The following is a 6,000-nucleotide window of genomic DNA, read 5'->3' on the forward strand; positions in this document are numbered from 1 at the left end:
AGACAGAGAAAAACAAAAAACAAGCAAAATACCCAAATAACTGGAAGTAAATGGGTAAATCGCACAGTGCAAAAATAATGATAAATAATAAAGGGTATTTAGTTAACAATTTTGATCAAAATACGGGTTCAGTCTCTCTGCCGTTGTCCATATGTATGTCACTTGACAAATGGTAAAGTTTTAATATTAGAGTTAGGACTGTCCCATAAGGGTTACCGTGAAGTGGTGGGATGGCTTTTACATTATTTTGATCAAAATTATGTTAACTAAATACCCTTTATTATTTATCATTATTTTTGAACTGTGCGATTTACCCATTTACTTCCAGTTATTTGGGTATTTTGCTTGTTTTTGGTTTTTCTATGGTTAGTGCCTAGTAGCACCCCCTTTGCAGTTCTGTGAGATTGTGAGATTCCAGGGTTATCTTGCATGCACTGCTATTTTGAGGTCTGGCCACAGATTTTCAATGATGTTCTTCAGATCAGGTGACTAAGGGCCATTGTTAAACTTTCAGCTTGCGCCTTTTGAGGTAGCCTATTGTGGATTTTGATGTGTTTTTAGGATCATTATCCATTTGTAGAAGCCATCCTCTTTTCAACTTCAGCTTTTTTTTTTTTTACAGATGGTGTCTTGTTCGCATCAAGAATTTGTTCAAATTTCATTGAATGCATTCTTCCTTCTACTTGTGAAATGTTCCCTGTGCCATTGGCGGCGACACAACCCCAAAGCATGATTGATCCACCCCCATGCTTAATGGTTGGCGAGATATTCTTTTCTTGAAATTCTGTTCCCTTTTTCTCCACACATACAGTACCTTTGATCATTGTGACCAAAGAGTTCTATTTAACCTTATCAGTCCACAGGACTTGTTTCCAAAATGCATCAGGCTTGTTTAGATGTTCTTTTGCATATTTCTGATGCTGAATTTTATGGTGAGGACGCAGGAGAAGTTTTCTTCTGATGACTCTTACATGAAGGCCATATTTATGCTGTCTCTGGAGTTGTAGTACATTGTTCTACTGTTCAGAGCCTGGTAAATCTTTCAGAAGGTCTTTTGCAGCCAAGTGGGGGTTCTGATTTGCCTCACTAGCAATTCTATGAGCAGCTCTCACTGAAACTTTGATTGGTCTTCCAGACCTTATCTTGACCTCCACTGTTCCTGTTATCTGTTGCCATTTCTTAATTACATTTCGAACTGAAGAAAGGGCAACTTGAAAACACTTTGCTATCTTCTTATAGCCTTCTCCTGCTTTGTGGGCTTCCACTATTTTCCTTTTCAGAATGCTAGGCAGCTGCTTAGAACCACCTTGGCAGCTGTTTTTTGGCACAAGGTTAGAGGAGGCTGGGTTTTTAAAAAGCTGGCAAATTTGCATCACCAGGCCTTTCCTAACAATGATAATGAACAAGCCAAAACCCTAATAGACTAATTAAGATCTGAAACCTTGTTCAAAGTTATTTGCGTACAAATCTCCAAGGGTACACAAACGCTTTCCTTTTTGTAATTTTTAAAATGAAAATAATTTTTTTTTGTTGCCTAAAATACAAAGGAAATTTGTCATGTTTAACTTTAGGCCTCTTCAAGATCATTTCATCTTCATCTTGTGTTTACATATATCATATACAGTACAGACCAAAAGTTTGAACACACCTTCTCATTTAAAGATTTTTCTGTATTTTCAGGACTTTGAAAATTGTACATTCACACTGAAGGCATCAAAACTATGAATTAACACATGTGGAATTATATACTTAACAAAAAAGTGTGAAACAACAGAAAATATGTCTTATATTCTAGGTTCTTCAAAGTAGCCACCTTTTGCTTTGATGACTGCTTTGCACACTCTTGGCATTCTCTTGATGAGCTTCAAGAGGTAGTCACCGAAAATGGTTTTCACTTCACAGGTGTGCCCTGTCAGGTTTAATAAGTGGGATTTCTTGCCTTATAAATGGGGTTGGGACCATCAGTTGTGTTGTGCAGAAGTCTGGTGGATACACAGCTGATAGTCCTACTGAATAGACTGTTAGAATTTGTATTATGGCAAGAAAAAAGCAGCTAAGTAAAGGAAAATGAGTGGCTATCATTACTTTAAGAAATGAAGGTCAGTCAGTCCGAAAAATTGGGAAAACTTTGAAAGTGTCCCCAAGTGCAGTTGCAAAAACCATCAAGCGCTACAAAGAAACTGGCTCACATGAGGACCGACCCAGGAAAGGATGACCAAGAGTCACCTCTGCTTCTGAGGATAAGTTTATCCGAGACACCAGCCTCAAAAATCGCAGGTTAACAGCAGCTCAGATTAGAGACCAGGTCAATGCCACACAGAGTTCTAGCAGCAGACACATCTCTACAACTGTTAAGAGGAGACATTGTGCAGCAGGCCTTCATGGTAAAATAGCTGCTAGGAAACCACTGCTAAGGACAGGCAACAAGCAGAAGAGACTTGTTTTCTTTAGCCCAAACAAGGAATGGACATTAGACCAGTGGAAATCTGTGCTTTGGTCTGATGAGTCCAAATTTGAGATCTTTGGTTCCAACCAGTGTCTTTGTGCGACGCAGAAAAGGTGAACGGATGGACTCTACATGCCTGGTTCCCACCGTGAACCATGGAGGAGGAGGAGGTGTGATGGTGCTTTGCTGGTGACACTGTTAGGGATTTATTCAAAATTGAAGGCATACTGAACCAGCATGGCTACCACAGCATCTTGCAGCGGCATGCTATTCCATCTGGTTTGCGTTTAGTTGGACCATCATTTATTTTTCAAAAGGACAATGACCCCAAACACACCTCCGGGCTGTGTAAGGGCTATTTGACCAAGTAGGAGAGTGACGGGGTGCTACGCCAGATGACCTGGCCTCCACAGTCACCAGACCCAATCGAGATGGTTTGGGGTGAGCTGGACCGCAGAGTGAAGGCAAAAGGTCCAACAAGTGCTAAGCATCTCTGGGAACTCCTTCAAGATTGTTGGAAGACCATTTCCGGTGACTACCTCTTGAAGCTCCTCTTGGCTACTTTGAAGAATCTAGAATATAAGACATATTTTCAGTTGTTTCACACTTTTTTAAGTATATAATTCCACATGTGTTAAATCATAGTTTTGATGCCTTCAGTGTGAATGTACAATTTTCATATTCATGAAAATACAGAAAAATCTTTAAATGAGGTGTGTCCAAACTTTTGGTCTGTACTATACATGTGTATATATACATACATACATAAGCAAAAAGCCCCCTATATCAAATACCAAGTAGTGTTTGTTATGCTTGTTTATATAGCGCCATCATACTCTGCAGTGCTTTACAGACAATATTAGTGTAAAGAAGTCCTCTAGCACTGGAGACAACCATGATAATGCTAGCAAAACAATCAGGAATACAAAATAGTACCATACAGATCCTGCAGAGGAGATACAACCCAACATGTTTCGCCTAGCTTGCTCACAGGGTATTAGGACACCTTGAAACACGTTTCACCAAGCTGGATCATGGGAAGAGGGGGGAACGTAGGTGAAACCTGCTTTGGGATGTTTCACTTTTTAATGTCTGTATAGATATTCTGTTAGTTATTTTGTATTTCTGATTATTTTGCTAGCATTACTCCATCTCCAATGCTCGGCGAAATGTGTACACTATTTGGTATCTGATCGAGTGGAATTATTACTTACTTCATAGAGCATTAGGCCAGTTTTTTATATTTAAGTTTTACCCTACTAGTTTTCAGCCACTTACATCTCGTATGCACATTTTATAATCTGAATAATCAGGAGTAGCTTGCAATGTAATTTAATCTTAGGTACATGCATTAATTAGCCTGCAGAACATTTAGTGGCTCCCTTTCTACAATTCTCCCAATTTTATGTAATGGTTTTATTTTAGTGTTCTACAAAAATTATGAAGTTTTTTGTACCAGAGACATGTTTATAGGGAAACTGTCACCATAAAAAAACCTCTATAAACCTGCAGATATAGGGTAAATCTGCAGGTTAACAGCATTAGAATGCTGGCTGGCGCCTGCACGTAGCCCAGAGCTGCAGGGAGAAAATTAACTTTATTCTCCCATGCAGCGTTACAGTTTCTGTCACGGAGCAGCACCGATGCTGGTTCAGTTATCGCTCTGAGTATACAGAGCGGCTGTTGTAACCGTGCCCCTGACTGACACTGGCTCTGCATTGGAGCCAGCTGTCAGTCAGGCTGGGGGAGCGGTTACAGCTGCCGCCCTGTATACTTAGAGCGGCGACTGAATCCGTGCCCCGGCAGAGCAAGTGTCAGTCAACGCAGGGGGTGTGGGTTCAGTCACAGGAGCACCGCTGGAGCTAGTTCAGCCAGGGCTCAGAGTACAGAGCAGCGGCTGTAACCACGCCCCGGCATTAGGTCCAGCTGTCAGTCAGGGCCGAGGGCGTGGTTACAGCTAATGCTCTGTATTCAGAGCGGTGACTGAACTAGCTCCGGCGTCACCCCCATGACTTAAATGGGAACGCTGCTGGGAAGAATAAAGTTAATTTTCTCCTCTCAGTGTTAGGCTACTTTCAGGCGCCGGCCAGCATAATAAATGCTATTAACCTGCAGATTAACCCCATATCTGCATGTTAATATAGTTTTTTTCTGGTGACAGGTTGACTTTAAGCAACTTTAAATTATTTTTTAGTGCTTAAAGGGGTATTCCTATCTCAAAGATCCCATCCAAATATGTAGTAGGTGTAATAATAATATTAGCAAATACCTTCAATTAGAAATGTAGTATAGTATTTTTGATTCACTTTGTCTATTACTTCATGTGCAGGTATTGCGGGACCTTAGGCATCCACGGTTACGACCACTGGCAGCTAGATAACGGTCACTATATCAGTGAACTTAACCATGGATACCTAAGGCCCTGGAATGCCTGCACATGAGGAAGGAGACCTATCAAATCAGAAGAACTACACTGTGTGCAGAATTATTAGGCAAGTTGTATTTTAGAGGATTATTTTTATTATTGATCAACAACTATGTTCTCAATCAACCCAAAAGACTCAAATATCCAAGCTTAATATTTTTGGAAGTTGGAGCGGGTTTTTTTTAGATTTGGCTATCTTAGGAGGATATCTGTTTGTGCAGGTAACTATTACTGTGCAGAATTATTAGGCAACTTAATAAAAACCAAATATAATCCCATCTCACTCGTTTATTTTCAGGTAAACAAATATCAGTGCAAAAAATTTAGAAATCAACATTTCTGACATGCAAAAACAAAAAAATTAGTGATCAATATAGCCACCTTTCTTTATGAAGATACTCAGCCTTCCATCCATAGATTCTGTCAGTTGCTTGAACTGTTTTCGATCAACATTGCATGCAGCAGCCACCACAGCCTTCCAGACACTGTTCCGAGAGGTGTACTGTTTTCCCTCCCTGTAGATCTCACATTTTATGATGGACCACAGGTTCTCTATGGGGTTCAGATCAGGTGAACAAGGGGGCCATGTCATTATTTTTTCTTCTTTTAGACCTTTACTGGCTAGCCACGCTGTGGAGTAGTTGGATGCATGTGATGGAGCATTGTCCTGCACGAAAATCATGTTTTTCTTGAACGATACCGACCTCTTCCTGCACCACTGCTTGAAGAAGTTGTCTTCCAGATACTGGCAGTAGGTCTGGGAGTTGAGCTTCACTCCAGCCTCAACCCGAAAAGGTCCCACAAGTTCATCTTTGAGGATACCAGCCCATACCAGTACCCCACCTCCACCTTGCTGGCGTCTGAGTCGGAGTGGAGCTCTCTGCCCTTTACTGATCCAGCCTCTGGCCCATCAAGAGTCACTCATTTCATCAGTCCATAAAACCTTTGAAAAATCAGTCTTAAGATATTTCTTGGCCCATTCTTGACATTTTATCTTATATTTCTTGTTCAAAGGTGGTCGTTTTTCAGCCTTCCTTACCTTGGCCATGTCCCTGAGTATCGCACACCTTGTGCTTTTTGATACTCCAGTAACGTTGCAGCTCTGAAATATGGCAAAACTGGTGGCGAA

The sequence above is a fragment of the Phyllobates terribilis genome, unplaced genomic scaffold (genome assembly GCF_046119375.1).
Source record: "Phyllobates terribilis strain yellow unplaced genomic scaffold, ASM4611937v1 Scaffold_1__5_contigs__length_1240528914, whole genome shotgun sequence".
Lineage (NCBI taxonomy): Eukaryota > Metazoa > Chordata > Amphibia > Anura > Dendrobatidae > Phyllobates > Phyllobates terribilis.